The 16,830-nt window shown below is 51.1% G+C and overlaps 1 protein-coding gene across 3 annotated transcripts in view; it reads left to right on the plus strand.

Annotated features, from left to right (window-relative positions):
* The first annotated feature begins 1,438 nt into the window (after window positions 1-1,438).
* Window positions 1,439-16,830, plus strand: part of CMKLR1 (chemerin chemokine-like receptor 1) — a 47,628-nt gene continuing 32,236 nt past the window's right edge. The window contains exon 1 of one of the 3 annotated variants that reach the window (XM_020876055.2): window positions 1,439-1,759. The gene's annotated coding sequence lies outside the window, so the exon portion shown is untranslated. Of the gene's footprint in view, window positions 1,760-11,623; window positions 11,724-16,830 lie in introns of those variants that run through there. The other 2 variants (XM_020876054.2, XM_070475461.1) reach the window with 2 other exon arrangements.

Below are 16,830 nucleotides of genomic sequence, written 5' to 3' on the forward strand. Positions count from 1 at the left end.
TGTCAGCTATTTTGATTGTTCACGGCTGACGGTGATGTGGCAGGGCACCGTGCTAAGTGCTGGGAATAGGACAGAGGGTGAAACACAGACCTGTCCCCAAGAAGGTCCCAGTGCAAGTGACAGACATACCCTCACAAGCTAGAACAACACTGCATCAGTGCTGTCCTGGGGGGAGCCCAGAGCAGCCCCCCAAGGGGCAGGGAAGTCTTCCAGGAGGTGGCCCCAAGCTGAGACATGAAGAGGGAGCAGGCGACTCAATAATAAACATGTTCATAGGAATTTTGTATAATAAAGTAATTGGACAAGTGTGCAATGATGTGTTTACTATAGTCAAAAAGTTGAAAACAACCTAATCATCCAGTTCCAAATACTGTAATGGTTGAATAAACTACGGTACATTGAATGAATGGAATCATTAGCAGCTGTTAAAATATGGTAAGGTATATATACATAAACACAAATATATATAATCATTAAATGCAAAAGCAGGTTGCAATATGGTACATAGAGATTGACTGAGTCACTGTATATTTATATTAAAAAAATATGTGTGTGTGTTCAAACCAACATGTTAAAGATACTTCTCTCCGGGGAGCTGGGTTTAGGATGAAAATAGAATTTATATTTAAACAACATGAAGTCTGAACGTAGTTAAAGGTCTGATGTCATTTGTTAGCTTTCTAGAAATGGTGCATGAATCTACATTCAATGATAGGTCAGGTTTTTCTTCCCAGTAACATTTACTAAAGGACCTCCCCTGGTGGCTCAGTGGTAAAGAATCCGCCTGCTGAGGCAGGAGATGCTGGTTTGATCCCTGGGTCAGGAAGATCCGCTGGAGGAGGAAATGGTAACCCGCTCCGGTAATCTTGCCTGGAAAATTCCAAGGACAGAGGAGCATGGCGAGCTAACAGTCCATGGGGTCGCAAACAGTCGGACCCAACTTAGCAAATCAACGACGACAACAACATTTGCTAAAATCCAGTATTACAGGACATTTAAATTTTTGTTCATTAGATACTGCAAAAAACCTCATCGCTATCTTAATTTACCAAGAAAAAAAAAGGAAGCAGAAGGTCCTGAGGCCACGGATAGGGGCAGGAAGCAGGAAGGGCATCCAGGTGGAAGGAACCGCATGCACAAAGGCCTGGGGTGGGGGTGGCCGGCGGTGGGACGTCAGGCAGCCACGCTCGTGCGTAGTCTGTCTGGAGCTCCGGAGGCTCTTGCTGGGAGCAGACGCGCTTCCCACCACTGCCCCGGGGCCTGCATGTGCTCCCGCTTTGTGCTCAGACGGTGGGCACCGCTCCCAGCTCCCAGAGGGGCGGGTCGTCCCGGGCGGACCTCGCCACCAGCCGCCGCCGCCTGCTCGCCACAGGCAGCCTCCCCAGAAGGCCCCCAGTCCGCGCAGCTGGCCGCCCCCGCCCTCGGTCAGCCCCGTTTCCTGCCCCTCCCTCTCTCCTCCTCCAGCTGTTTCTCTGGCAGAGTCCTGTCCCATTCAGCCCCCAGTGAGCAAAGAGGGCAGGACAGACCGGGGGTCTCCCTGGGAGCCTCCAGGGGACGAGGATGTTCCGGGAGTGCCGCGCTCTGGGGGCTCTGGGCGGCCCATGAATGAGGGGGTGAACTGCTTTCTTGGGCAAACGGCCCCAGGCAAAGAACAGTGTGACTTCGAGAAAGAAGTCGGGGAACACGGGTCTCCTGCACAGCCTCGAGTGACCTGAAGTCACAGAACCCTGGGACCACCTGGGCGAGACCAGCCACAAAGGTATCACGCTCGGCTCTGACACTGATTGCCCAGAGGGGTCGGGTTGGGAGGGTGGGGGGCATGGGAAACAGTGATAGAGAAGTTCTTTGGCTCTTAGTAAGATGTAGTTTTTGTCAAAATGGAAATAGCTCTATTATGATTTTCAGATTTCCAAAGTAATGCATGCCAATTGGAAAAGCCCAGCGAGGTCACCATAGTTATAAAAAGCAGCGAACTCTGTGTTTCTCCTCTGTTAATGCTCAGGACAACCCTACAAGGGAGGTCCTTTCATCATCCACATCTTACAGGTGAAGAAACTGAGAATCCTATTGGGGGAGGCCCAAGCTCGTCTCTGTGGACTCAGGTAGCGGGGTGCGCAGCTGAAAGTCTGTATAACCCACCTTCCTAGCTGCTGGAATGTCCCACCTCTCAGCTACAGGGAAGAAAGAGGGGTCCCTAACCCAGAGGTGGACCTTCAGTTGCCTCTCTGGATCACTCACTGACTCACTGACCAACCCGTGATGTTTGTGGAGTGCCTCCTATGTACCAGCCACACAGGAGCATCTAAATGTGGACGCACACTCCCTTTTCTGACATCTTGTGTGGTACTCTGGAGTGAAAGTGTTAGTCACCCAGTCCTACTCTTTGCCACCCCATGGTCCGTAGCCCCCAAGGCTCCTCTGTCCAAGGAATTCTCCAGGCAAGAATACTGGAGTGGGTAGCCATTCCTTTCTCCAGGGGGTCTTCCCAACCCAGGGATCAAACCTGGGTCTCCTGCATTACAGGCAGATTCTTTACAGGCTGCGCCACCAGGGAAGCCCATGTTTGGTACCCTACCTTGTCCTTAACCACGGATCATGAACCTTCATCTGTATTATCTATGCTCCTCCAATGTGCATTTTAAAGGCTGCACGGAGAAGATGGCTTGGGATTTACTAATCATCCCTCTATGTGGTTGCTTCCTTTTTTTTTCTTCATTATTATAAACAGAGCTGCAGTGGCCACTCCTAGTACATCATCTTTGCCTGTGTGTCCTGTGGACAACTTTCCCAAGGTGAAATTGCTGGCTCAAAGGTTTGTGTGCTTTTAAGGCTTTCAAGGCTTTTGGCCACATTGCCCTAGAAGGTTGTGCTGGCTTGCACTCCCTTGGCGCAATATTGGGGTGTGATATTCTCACAGCCTTATCTCCACTGGTTGTCACCTGTCTCCTAAAATTTCCCTGATGGGAAAGGTGAGAATAGCATCTGGCTGCTTGAGTTTGCATTTCTTCATTCATGCTGAATATCCTCTACAATCTTATTGTTCACTTTTGTGACTATCCTGTTCAAGTCCATTCCCATTTTTTTTTTCTCTTGCAGCATGTTTGTCTTTTTTCTTATTGATGTTTAGGAGTTCTTTGTATATGAAGGATATGAATCCTTTGCCTGTACTATCTATTGAAAATATTCCAATTCCCCACTCTGCTTTCAGATGAGCACGTTTTAAGTAGGTGAACCATTTGGACCAGCGTTTGGCAAAATTACAGGCAAATAGCACATCATTATACTCAAGTGCCTGCTACTTGATGTCAGTCTGATCACTCAGACCCATGTAGTTCAGAGAGGCCAGAGAAAAAGTGGCCAAGTGTTGGGTCTGCCTTCTCTCTCTGTTCAAGTGCCCGCCCCCCAGCTTCCTTTTTGCCATCCCTGACCTCCTCTTCAAGATCAACCTTCCCTGTGGTTCTTGCTGTTGATTTAGACTGAGTTGAATTAGACTCAGGACTTCTCAAAGGGCCATCCTGGGACCATGAGCATCAGTTTTTTTGAGTTAGAATCCCTGAGGATGGGGTGTGGGAGTCTGCATTTTGAACCAGCACTCCCTGACAGTCTTGAGAACCACTGAGCTGGAATCCTTCAACATCCCCTTTGTCCAGGTTTTTGGGTTCTTTGCTGCCCACTGAGCTTCTTTTTTTCCTTCCTAAGCAAATATCTATGCACTTCTGTGAGTCTACATATCCTGTGTCAGCAGTTAAAGCCAGGAGGCAATGGTGGAGAAGAAGTGAAACTCAGTTTCATACCACAGAAAGTCAGATCACATTAGCAGTCATCCAGCCTGCAGGCTTTGACATTATTTTAAGCCACAGAACGCTTTCCTCCGATGAAAATACATGGAGAAGTGCACTTTAAAAGATAGGTAAAAGTGATGTTATTCTAGTGGAGGACTCCAGACGGCAGCTCACTGAACCTCACAATCACTGCTGAAGGGCCTTTAGGCTCTGGGGCGCAGATTGAAAACTAAAAAATCTACTTCAGATTGTTAAAACACCAACGTTTTTAACCATTGTTGAATTTGCTACGTGACCTTAGGCAAGGTACGCCCATTCTCTGGCCCTAAGCATCTTATTTGAAAATAAGGAGGTTAAATGTTGTATTAGTCAGGGTCGCAGCTGCAGTAACAAATAGACCCAACGTGTACAATGGGTCAAACCAAACAGACGTTTGTTCTAAGTCAGGTGTTTGTGAGTGGAGCCTGGTCCTCTTCCCCAGAGTGATTCAGTGAGCCGTCGCGTTGACTACTGTCCCTTAGACATCATCACTGGGGAAAGAGAACACGGGGGAGGGATGTTTGCTTCTTAACTATTTTCTGCCACACATGAGAATTGGTCTTGGAGCTGATCTAGTTGCAAAGGAGGCTGTGAAGTGTAGCTTGTGGCTAAGGCGGCTCTTTCCCACCTGCGGCTGTGTACCGTGGAAGGGAGAAAGAGTTTTTGTGGATGGCTCGCTGTCTCCCCCACAAATACGGTGACCTCTTGGGTCCCTTCCAGTCTCTGGTTCTAAATTCTGAATTTTTGTTAGTTGATCTTAGAGTTAACACAGTGATGTTGGGCCCAGAAATACTTTCCTATCCTCAAGATAATCCTCGTCAAATAAACCGAGTAAATGTCCACATTCCAGCCCCTAAACATGGACTTTCCTGGAACATGGGCAACTGCCATTCTCTTTCACTCCTGGAAAAAGGAAACAAAAATAACAATGTTATTCAGCTAAGCACTTTTACTGAACCAAAGGTTTTTGTATCCACTATCCCATTAAATCTCTCTACAACCCTCATGGAGAAGCTTCATAATTAGCATTCTCATTTTTTTTATTTTTACTTATTTTTTGTGTGTCATTTGTGCTTATGTTTTTATATTTTTATTAAAAAAAATTTTTTTGGCCGCGCTGCACGGCTTTGAGGATCTTAGTTCCCTGACCAGGGATCAAGCTTGTGCCCCCAACAGTGAAGTACAGAGTCGTAACCACCTGATCGCCAGGGAAGTCACAGCATTTTTTTTTTTCACATGAAGAAAGTGAGGCTCAGGAGGTGAAGGGGCTTGCCCAAGGTCACAGGCTCAGAAGCAAAAGAACTGGGATTTGAACTCAGGAAATCTCACTCCTGTCCTAGGGTCCCGCTGCATACTGGAGGGCGTGTGTACAAGGCTGGTGTGTGTGAGTGCGTGTGTGCGATAAGGGTCAGGGCTTTCCTCGGGCTGTATTTCTCCAGAAAGTGGAAGTGCAGGAGTCACGGCCCAAATCCCCAGAATGGGCCAGGCTTGCTTACTAGAAGGCAGCTGGGTGGGCATCTTGGGCCAAGGAAGCCCAGCACGATTAAGTACTGCAGTCACCAGCCAGAAAACAGAGAAGGGGGTGGCACGTGAGCACACAGCCTGAGGCCGTCTGTGGGTCCTAGATGTCACTGAGGCCCTGACCTGGCCGGGCACATAGTAGGTGCTTGTGGATGACTTCCTGTGAATAAACTCCAGGAGTTGGTGATGGACAGGGAAGCCTGGTGGGCTGCAGTCCACGGGGTCGTAGAGAGTCAGACACGACTGAGCGACTGAACTGAACGGAGCGGAACTGAAAACCCACGGGGAGTAAAAGCTTCACCCGTGGGAGAACTCGAGATGGGTCAGGCTCAGTCCCTGTTCCCAAGGTCTTGGGGGAGGAAGGCAGGCTGGTCACAGAGACTTTTCTTCGGTCACTCAGGCAACATTTATGAGCTCCTGCTCTGTATCTGACACTCCCCAAAGCACTTCCTGCCCTCGTGGGACTTTGGAGGTCGTAGTTACGTTTGTCCCCATATTAGATCTGAGGAAAGTGAGGCCCCGATGGGTTGAGTGACACCCCGAAGGTCCCTTGGTGAGATTAGGGACCTGGGGTTGGTCTGGCCCCCAGGCCAGGATTCCCTGTGTGGCCCTGGCTGAGGTCTCGGGCCTGGGGTGCAGCTTGGCGGTCACTTTGTGCTGCTTCTGGGCCCCGGGACACGGCGTTTTTCAGGCAACATTAGGAGACAGGTTAATTTACTCCTCTTTTGGAACCTCTGTATTTTTGCCACGTTGGCACAAGCGTGATAGAGAGAGAGTAGAATTTCTTGCCCCGCTGGGTGGAAGCCAGAGGCCTTGTTAGTAATGTTGCTGCTGTCAGATTGGCACGGACTCTGCAGCCTCCGGCTCTAGAATTCAGATCTGTCTCTGCCTTTTAACCTCCTGCCTCCTCTGTGCCCTTATCTCTAAGGGAGGGGATGCTCTCAGGGCTGTTGGGGGTTAAATACATATGAATACACGGGAGCACTTGCTGGTGAACTTCCCTGGTGGCTCAGAGGGTAAAGAATCTGCCTGCAATGCAGGAGACCCGGGTTCGATGCCTGGGTCGGGAAGATCCCCTGGAGAAGGAAATGGCTACCCATTCCAGTATTCTTGCCTGGAGAATCCCCATGGACAGAGGAGCCTAGCGGGCAACAATCTGTGGGGTCCCAAAGAGTCGGACATGACTGAGAAACTAACACGCCTTCAGACAGGAGCACAGCACATGGCTAGCTTGATGAAGGCACCTCTAATTTTATTCTTGGGGAAGTGGGTATTGACATTCGCCTTTGAATGTCAGGGTTGATGTGGGCATCTTGTGCCTTGTGATTCCAGGTTGCTGGCGCAGGAAAGGTCATTTTGGCTAGACTCCAGGCTTAGTGCTTTGCCCCATGGGCTCTGGTGGGTGGGAAGGGGAGTGCTCCACCCACCATAGACACTCTGGCAACCTTGGAAGTGTCAGCAGCTGAGTCAGCAGGGGGGTGGTCAGCTGCTCTTCGGGCACACGTCAGAATCGGTTCTGCTTTTCTTGGGGTACATGTCTCGGATCCTCTGATCTTAGCCCTGGGATCCCGCTGAGGGCAGCTCTTGTGCAAGGAGGTGGGTGGGTAGGGTGATTGGTGCAAGAAACAGCAGCGAGCACGCTCAGTTTTAACTTCTGGGTGTCAAGGGTCAGAGAGACTTGAGGGCTGGTGGGGTGCGGCCAGGTAGACCAGGGTTCTGCTCCTGGGAGCCAGTTACCTCCGTGAGCTGGGGCAAGTCACATGACCTCTCTGAGTCTCAGTTTCCTTTTGTCTCAGAGTTTTTTTAAAAGATTTTTTTTGATGTGGACCATTTCTAAAGTCTGTGTGGAATTTGTGACAATGTTGCTTCTGCTTTACATTTTGGTTTTTTGGCTCCAAGGCATGTGAGACCTTAGTTTCCCGGTCAGGGAGCGAACCTGCAACCCCTGCATTAGAAGACAAAGTCTTAACCACTGGACCGCCAGAGAGCTCCCCATCTGAGTCGTTGAGAGAATATCTGCCATGCTCAGTTAGTGATCTGGGGTGGTGTTTCGGGACAGGGGACATTCAAAACATGCCCATCCCTTGTTAGTGGAATTTGTTCGAACATTTGTCAGAATCTATGATTTCCCGGGTGTGGAATGAATGAAGAGCTCAGATAGTCAGTGTATGAGCCTGCTGCTGCTATAACAACCACTGCAGACTTTGTGGCTTAAAACAATATACATTTATGACCTTAGCTTTCTGGAGGTCAGAAGTCTCAAATGAGTTTCACCCGACCTTTGCAACCTAGAGCTCATTGCTAAAGTCACTCCCATCAGTGCCCGCCTGGTGCGTTCAGTGTGAAAACTTCCACAGGAGCAAAGAGGGCATAGCTTTGATTGGGGAAATCAGGAAACAGTGTCTGGTGATGGGGGCTTATATTTTGATATGGTTCCAAGGATGAGTTGGCTTTGAGTGCCTGGAGGAAAAATTGGCCAGAAATAAAAGATATGTCTGGCTGGGAGAGCGGCATGAGCAGAGGTTTGGAGGTTTGATGTGTGTGGGGTATCGGGTGCAGCGGATGGAAGCAGGGAGTGGCCGGAGGGAGTCTGGATGTTCTGAAGGGCCTCAAAGGTCCCATCCAACTTTCTGGGTGGTCCAGTATGCCCCATTTCACTGGAACAGCATCTTATTGTCCCCTGACCTTGTCCTCCCCAAACTCGGCGCTTAAACTCAAACATTTGGACCATCGAAGATTCCAGATGATCCCAAGATAATTGAGTTTGAAATTCCAGCTTGGCAGAAGGGTATGTTGGTTTGTGGATTTATCTCCTGGATTGTCTGGCCCAGAAAGCAGCTCAGAGGGAAGAGTATTTCTCTGCATTGCTGGCTTTCTGGACTGGATGTTGGGTCTCCTCTCCTAGGGTGCCCAGGACTTGCTGACAGCTGGAGGCATCGAGCTTGGAACAAACAAGGTGCTTCCTTCAGGGTTAAAGAGAGCTGATTTAGGATGACAGCTGTGGCTGGCATGGGATGTGTTTCCTGGGGGAGAGGGCCACTGCCCGCTGGTGCCAGATGAACCAGGCTGGGCACTGAAGGGTCTGCTGCGTCCCCATTGCCAGGGGTAGAGCTGACTGACGTCAAGAGCAGGTCTTCTGGGAGCGTGGGCAATTTTCAATCTCTTTTATGACAGATGCGACTCACTGGGGGCCTCTTCAACTGTCAGGGATTTGGGCCAGGAAGAAAAAGGACGTCCCTTGATTGAGAAAAGAGCGGCCACCCAGGGTAGAAGCAGGACTCCGCCAGCTCATGGACCTGTCCTGAAACCTGCTCCAGCCCTCGCTGGCTGTGAGACCTCAGAAAGGACACTTAACTTCTCTGAGCCTCAGTTTCCACCACTGGAAATTGGGGGTGATAAAAGGACTTTCCTCATGGCGGGGGTGGGGGGCGGGCATTGGATGGTTTAATGTTAGATGCTGAGTGGCACAGAGTTGGGGCTGAAAATCACATGTGGCCTGTACATGAGGGGCCTGGCTCAGATGTTGGGGGTGGGGAGCCATGGGAACTGGAAGTCCTGAGCCAAGAGAGGCTAGAAATGCCAGGGATGGAGGGTGCCAGGGTCAGAGATTCACCCCGGCTTCCCCCACTTGCTGGTGTGGCCTGAAAACACTGCAGGGTCGGGGAGGAGACCTCAGATCACCGTCCCTCTTTTCCTGGGGGGCAGTGGGGTCTGTCCGGCTTACATGGGCCTTTCTTTCTCTGTGTTTCCTCATCTCCTGTGAAAAATCCCAGACATGAAGGGAAATCAGAAGCAGGGTTCTGGGGAAGGGCAGGGTGGCTTCCCAGAGGCTGACTGGGCCACGCCCTCTATCTCCCCATCACTGACTCCTGGTGGGCCTGGGATCCATCAGCCTGGGGCCTGGGGTCTCCTCTCTGTCACTGGGCTGGCCTCTGCTCCATGCATCCCGTCTGCTCCATATTCTTGGTCTCTCCCAGTTCTGGCAGCTCACATTTTCCAGGGGGCTGGGAAGCCAGCAGCACCCCAAAGTTCCTCCTTCTAAGAGCTATTTAAAAACAAGTTTATTTACTTATCTTTGGCTATGCTGGGCATTCATTGCTGCGGGCTTTTCTCTAGTTGTGGTGAGTGGGGGTTACTCTCTCGTGGTGGTGTGCGGGCTTCTCATTGTGGCTGCTTTAGGTGCGAGGGTTTCTGTAGTTACGGCACATGGGCTCGTAGTTGTGGCACGTGGGCTGAATTGGTCCTCGGCATGTGAGATCTTCCCAGACCAGGGATCGAACCGGTGTCTCCTGCATTGGTGGTCAGATTCTTTACCACTGAGCCACCAGGGAAGCCCTCTAAGAGCTTTATGTGTTGTTTCCACTGCCTGAAGGGATTGGTCGTTTTCACTCACCGAGGCTTGGCTGGACTTTTGCCCAATCCTGCTTCCTGCTGCTAAGATCCTCTTTGGGGACCAGTCATTCCTCTCTTGGTATCACGTGGACTCATCACAAAAGTAGGAGATGGGGCAAAGGGCCCCCTCTTACAGCCGAGGAAACGGAGGTCCAGAGGGACTGTGGGTGCTCACCCCTCCCTTCCATTCCCTGATTCACAGCCGCCCTCTCTGCTTTGGGAACACCTGCCAACCCTCAGTGAAAGTGAAAGTCGCTCAGTCGTGTCCGACTCTTTGCGATCCCATGGACAGTAGCCCAGCAGGCTCCTCTATCTGTGGGATTCTCCAGGCCAGAATACTGGAGTGGGTAGCTGTTCCCTTCTCCAGGGGATCTTCCCAACCCAGGGATCGAACCCAGGTCTCCCCCATTGCAGGCAGATTCTTTAGTGCCAGTGAGGGTTGTACTGATTGCACAAAAAGCCAGTGAAACCCTCAGTGGCCCTGGCTTTTTGTCCTTCAGTGGGGCTCACAGAGTATCGATTCAGTTTGGCATTAGGCAGACCCGGGTTCGAATCCTGAGTCCCTCGAGGACCAGCTGGGTGACCTCGGGTCGCCTCCTGTCTCTCACCTGTAAACAAGACTGACAGCAGGTTCTTCCCTGAGTCATGGGGTGAGAACAAAAGGAGATAATCCATGTAAAGGGCTTAGCAGTGGGCCCCACACTTGGTGCATCCCTGTGAAGATTTTTGGGCCCTAAAGATGGGGTACCTGGCGGGTCCTCCGTAAATACTTTCTGAAATGAGATTGAATTCTTTAATCACCCTCTTCTGCTCCAACCCCGTCTGTTAGCAGCTGTTTTGTTTTGTTTTGTTTTTCCTGTAAAGGATGAGGCTCAGTTAGAGACTGAGATCAGAGAGGTTAATTGGCTTCCTAAGGCCACACAGCTCATAACGAAGGGAATCAGGCTGCTGATGCCTCAGCCTATGTTGGCCTAGACACCGCAAGAGCTGTTCCTGTCCTCCTTGTCGTCTCTCCAGAGCCCACCTGCCCTCCTCCTCTTTCCACTGATAGCACACTCTGATATTAGAGTCTGATATCAGACACACACTCTGAAAGAACTGGTATCAGTTCTTTCCACTGATGTCACACTCTCCCTACACCGACTAGGGTTAGCTCACATTATCTTCCCCGGTGGCTCAGCGGTAGAGAATTTGCCTTCGATGCAGGAGCCGCAGGAGATTTGGGTTTGATCACCTGGGTTGGGAAGATCATGGCGATCCACTCCAGTATTCTTGCCTGGAATATCCCCATGTACAGAGAAGCCTGGTGGGCTACAGTCCATGGGGTCGCAAAGAGTCGGACACGGCTGAAGCAACTTAGCAGGCACAAGTCTTCCATAGCTCCATCAAAACATTAATGAATCTGATGCCCCATTCCTCAGAAGCCTGTTCTCATCTGGACATTCCACTGAAAACCAAAGGGATCCACTCCTTCGCCTTGAAGCGTCAGCAGCTGATGACAGTTCTCTGGAGAGGGGTTGGTGAGCCTGGGGCCTCCAGCCAGCACGGAGCACCCTCGATGGTGGACCCCAGGCTCTGTGCACAAAGGTGAAGGGAAGGGGACACTGTGGTCGGGGATGCTCCAGGAGGTTAGAAAGGGGCAGCCTCCCTGGCCGCAAGGACCCGAGGACACGCAGTGACTGAGTCAGTCCCGTAGCCTTCCCCACTGCTCCACTGGAACCTCTCTGTTCCTCCCTTTCCTTGTAGGATTGCAGTGACTTTTATTTTTTTAAACGTGACAAAGCTGCACATCAGCAGAGCTGAGAAACCGAATGTGCCTGGGAGGCCATGGGGGTGAGTGTTGCAATCTTGGCAACCCCTCGTCTACACTGCCTGCTGGCCTGCGGCTTTCTGTCAGAGCCTACGGGCTGCTGTGGTTAAAGCGTGGTCAAGGCTGCGTCCTGTGACGCGGATGAGGAGCCTGGGGTCCCGTCCCCTTCTGCTGAGCTGGTAAAACTGTCCTCTGACTCGAGGAGCCTTCTTTCTGTGTGTGTGTGTTGGAGCCGGTGCCGGGAGACCAGGGGGAGAAGCCTGTCTCGTCCAGGTGTGTTTGGAGAGGCAGAATGGCATGGGGCTTCTGGAATCTGACTGCTTGGCTTCAAATTTCTCATCTTCTAGCTTTGCAGCCTCGTTTTCCTCATCTGTGAAATGGGGGTGATGCTGCCTTGCAGGCCCTGTAGGGGGAGAGTTGGGGGAACATGGGCTTCCCAGGTAGTGCTGGGGATAAAGGATCTGCCTGCCAATGCAGGAGATGCAAGCAACCTGGGTTCGAGCCCTGGGTCAGGAAGATACCTTGGAGGAGGGAATGGCAACCACTCCAGTATTCTTGCCTGGAGAATCCCCATGGACAGAGGAGCCTGGCAGGCCACAGTCCATGAGGTCTCACAGAGTCGGACACAACTGAGCGACCAACACTTTGCAGGAACATGGATCTAGGGGAGGGAATATTTTAATTTTTAATTTTTATTTTTTTGGTACTGGCTGCCACTGGTTGTTTAAAGGAAAGAACCTGGGGCTGGGGAAGTTGGACACGTGAGGGACACGCTTAGCTTGGAGCCCAGAGTTTGGTATATGCGTGGCATTTGCGACTTGGTCACTAGCTGTCCGTGTCCCCGGGGCAAATTTAGTGACAAGTTCAGCCCCTTCCTGCTTTCTTGCTGTGGGGCTTTGGCAGGTTGCTGCGCCTTGCTGAGAGCCATGTTCTAGAAAACTAGGGCTCTGTCAGCTCCATCCCTGGTGGTTGCGTGGACGTGGGGGTGATCTCAGAGGTAGCCCTGGCCCCCAGGGTAGTGAGCAGTTCTGGAAGCACTTGAAAGGCCTCTCTGGGTGTCATCCTTGTCCCCTGGGGTGGGGGTGGAGGTGGTGGTGACCGGCTGGTTTCTCCCCTAGGATGTCATATGGAAGGGTTGGGGGCACCCCCAGACATTCAAGTTCCTTAGGAGGTTTGGAAGCGTATGGGGTGCAGAGCAAGGCCACCGTGGGGAGCCGAGCTGAAGGCTGGCTGCCGGGTCCCTGCCTTTTTCCTTCCTTCTTTCTTCAGTGGCCCATGCCCTGAGCCAGCCGACATCTTCCAGAACTTGGGTGGATAGATCTTTGGGCAAAACCAAGCACTTCCCGTCCCCGGTAAAAGGGTCCTCAAGGTCAGATGCCGGCTGCATCCTGGGTGGTTCTTCGCTCTGGGAGCTGGCTGTGGTCAGAGGAAGTGTGCCCCAGCTGACCAAGAAACATGCCCTGGGCGCCCACCCTGCACCCAGCATGCCATGGCCTCTTATTAACTGTCTGCAGGGAATGAACACAGGAGCCCCGTGAGCAGTGGGCAGCTCCTGGATACTTCGGGGACCTTCACTTGAAGCCCCCTCTTTCCCTTAGGGAAAACCAGTCCTCACTAGAGTTATTCTGAGGTAGTGTGCCTTGTTTTTAAAACACACAGAATTATTTTGAGGCTGTTAAATGGACTTCCTTGGTAGCTCAGATGGTAAAGAATCTGCTTGCAGTGCGGGAGACCCAGGTTCGATTGCTGGGTCGGGAAGATGCTCTGGAGGAGGAAATGGCAACCCACTCCTGTAGTCTTGCCTGGGAAAATCCCATGGACAGAGGAGCCTGACAGGCTACAGACCATGGGGTTGCAAAGAGTCAGACATGACTGAACGACTTCACTCACTTCACACTGTTAAAAAAAAAAAGCATGGGAATTTTGTGTTCAGCGCCATAATATTCCTGGCCATTTAAAGACCAGAATTGTGTCCCTTGGAAACTTTGGTCCAGCCCCACAGAGAGGTCCCATCGCTTTGACTCATATGGAGAAACCTGGGGTAGGGAATGCCTGGGTCGTCAGGTCTGAGGGGGCCTCTCATAGACTATTCCCTTGCCTTTCCATTGTGTTGGTGAGGAAGTAAAGGCACAGAGCGGTTAAGTGACTTGCCCAAGGTCACACAGCTTGTAAGGGCAGAGCCAGAGTTTGGACCCAGAGGGCTTTAATTGCAGCATTTGCAATCCCAGAAGAGGAAACTGAGGCCCAAATGTGATGTCAGAGAAAGAGGCCTGGTGTCCAGTCCATTTCTCCAGCCATGCTGGCTCCTGAGGTTGGCCTGGCAGTGTCTGAGCCCCGCGTCCTCTTTGCTGGATCAGAGGGCACTTTCCAGCTCAGGGTCCTTTGAAAGATCCGTGGGCTCACGGCTCAGAGAGGGGAAGAGAATTGTGCAGATTCTCTGAAATTTAGGAGCAGAGTTGAGCCTGGAACCCAGACCTCTTATCTTTTCTCGGTTTCCCTTGGGGGGAAGATTCAAGGTTTGGACAGAACATGGAGCTGTGATACAGATCTCAGCTTCCTTGGGCATCAAATGATGATGCTGACAACCCCAGCCTACTGGAACCTGTTATCTGGCCCTGTGTTCAAACCAGCCTGCAGAGAAATGAAAAGAGAAAACAGACAACAGAGTGAGTTTTTCTCATAGAGTAAAGTTTTTACATCTTATAAAGGTGAGGGCCCGTCCCATCGATTTTTATCGGCCTTAGGTACCGTTTCTTTCCTGAAATGGTGAGGATGGTTAAGGACTTTTTCAGTTTCCCTTGCCCTTGCTGGGCCAACATGGAAAACCGGCAACTCCGGGACAGTCTCAGAAGCGTTTGGGAGATGTAACTGGATCGGGAGACCCCACAGTTTGGAGTTCGCTTGAGCTGAGATGGCCTCTTGGGCTCCTTCAAGGTGAGGCTGAGGGGGGGACACCCAGAAAGGATGGAGAAACTGGGTGTGGAGGTGAAGGCTCCGGCTGCCAGAACCAGAGCTGGACTGCAGAGGGAAGGAGGTACCTGGCCTGCCGTGGGTGCCCGATGAGGGCGAGAGGATGCGATGGTCGCCATGTGAGGGCTCCATTCGTGACTCAGAGTCTGGGCAGCAGGCGAGGAGAGAGAGAATTAGGGGAGAGAAGATGACAGGGGGAGATGCTGGTCATGGACCAGAAGAACGCAAGAGCGGGAGGAGAAGCAGAACCCAGAGAGCGGGGCCAGGAGCCTGATCCGGCTGGGAGCGAGGGGGGCTGAGTGCGGAGGAGCTGAGGGGCCCTCCAGAGCCTCTTTTGAAGTGGGGGATACACAAGAGAGAACAAATAAAACACAGCGACTTGTCTTGGCTTCTGAGCTAGGTATCTTTTTTATTTGTTTTAAACTTTTTATTTTGTATTGGGGTATAACTGATTAACAAACAATGTCATGTCAGTTTCAGGTGAAAGGCAAGGGACTCAGCCACTTAAACATGTATCCCGTTCTCACCCAAACTCCCCTCCCATCCAGGCAGCTGTGGAACATTGAGCAGAGTCCCCTGTGCTCCCCAGTAGGTCCTTGTTGGTTTAGATGTCTATCTTAGGTGGAAGCGCCCCAGAAGCAGAGCCCGAGGCGAGGGTTTGGTGAATGGGGGGCGTCCAGGGCGGGTCTCAGGCGGGGCTGGGACCTGGGGGAGCGGAGGGAGGCAGGGTCATGCCGGTCCAGGTTGGTGCTCATTGTGACTGCACATTCTGACATTTTGCCCATCATGCAGGTTATGTATTAGTTTTTATTTTTAAATATTGCCACAAAAGTATTGTTTATCCTGATGAGTGAGCTTGGCGAGGCCTACCCTTGCATTTGTATTCAAAGATCTGTCAGGGGGAGGAGCTCAGCAAGAATGTGGTCTCAGGTGGAAAACAGCCTCAGCCTGATCCCAACAGAGGACCTCGGAGCCTGAATTGTACCCCACGGCAGTGAGGGAGGAGCTTGGTTGAGGGCATTTCTCGGGAGAAGGGGACAGCTATAAGCTGTGATATTTAGCACTCTCTGCAGCAGTGAGCTGGGTGCCCCCCTCTACCCTATAAAGGTGATCTGGATTTACACCATCAACACCTATTATAATATTCTTTGTGGTTCTTTGAGAGGTGGCAGTAAAATTTTGAATTAATTATAAGTGCTTATGGCTATCAGCTTGTTTCTTTGAATACAACTAAGATAGAGCTTCCTGGCCCCGCTTCTATTCCTGTTGTAGAATGGATGAATGAATGAATGCTTTGCAGCAAGGAAGGTATCAGGCTGGAGGGGAGGGGAGCAGGATGGTCAGTGGAACTAGTGAGCGTGTGGCCCCACCTGAGGGGTGGGCTCATTTCAAGTTGTCGGTTCATTTCCTTGGAAGGTGGGAGCTGGGGAGAGGAAGGCCAAGTGGAGTAAGGAGCTGTGATTCTAGCCATGGAAAGAGGAGCAGAGGGAGGAGGAATCTGGCTTTGGGTTTCTTAGGAGGGGAGGTTACTTCCTAGCTGCTTGCCTGGTACCTGGCAGATAGTATGTACGCATTGAGGTTTCCTGAATTATACATTTTATACATTAAACATATTATGCATTTCCTGAATGCATAAATGAGAAATATGCAGTCTGTCATCAGTGTGAAAGAAGCCCTGAGAGGAGGTTTTGTAGAGTCACACTCTCTGATGACTGTACCACGTTCATGTCTGGGGCAAGCTATACCATCGTAAGAATTGTAATCACACTTGACAAGTATAATAATATAAATAGTGATGGATAATTTACTGAGAACTTAACGTGGACCAGGCATTGTCTGGGTGCTTTCTATTCCTTCTCTTATTTAGTTTTAATACCAACTTTGAGGAGTATGGAACCATTTCTGTTCCATTTTATAGATCTAGAAACTGAGGCACAGAGAATTTAAGTGACAACAGGTCGTAAGTGTCGGAACTGGGATTTGAACTGGGATGGTCTGGCTCTACAACCTGCCCACTTCCCTATCACTTGTTGACCATGGCTTTGGGATCAAATTCGGCTCCTCTGTTTTCTAGCTGTGTGACCTTGGGCAAGTTGCTTGACCCCTCTGAGCTTCAGTTTCTGCACTTGTGAGGTGAGGGTAGCATCAGGGCTCTTGGGAGGCTGGAGCAAAGTGAGGGATGGGAAGGATCCTGAGGGCTGAGAGTGGTGCTTCCCATGACTCAGCATCACGGCAGTTTCAAGGGTCCCCACTTGTGGCTACAAACTTCGGGGGCCCTTGGAAACCTACGCAGTAAGTCCTTGCCAGGGTTCTTGG

This window comes from Odocoileus virginianus, chromosome 12 (genome assembly GCF_023699985.2).
Source record: "Odocoileus virginianus isolate 20LAN1187 ecotype Illinois chromosome 12, Ovbor_1.2, whole genome shotgun sequence".
Classification (NCBI taxonomy): Eukaryota; Metazoa; Chordata; class Mammalia; order Artiodactyla; family Cervidae; genus Odocoileus; species Odocoileus virginianus.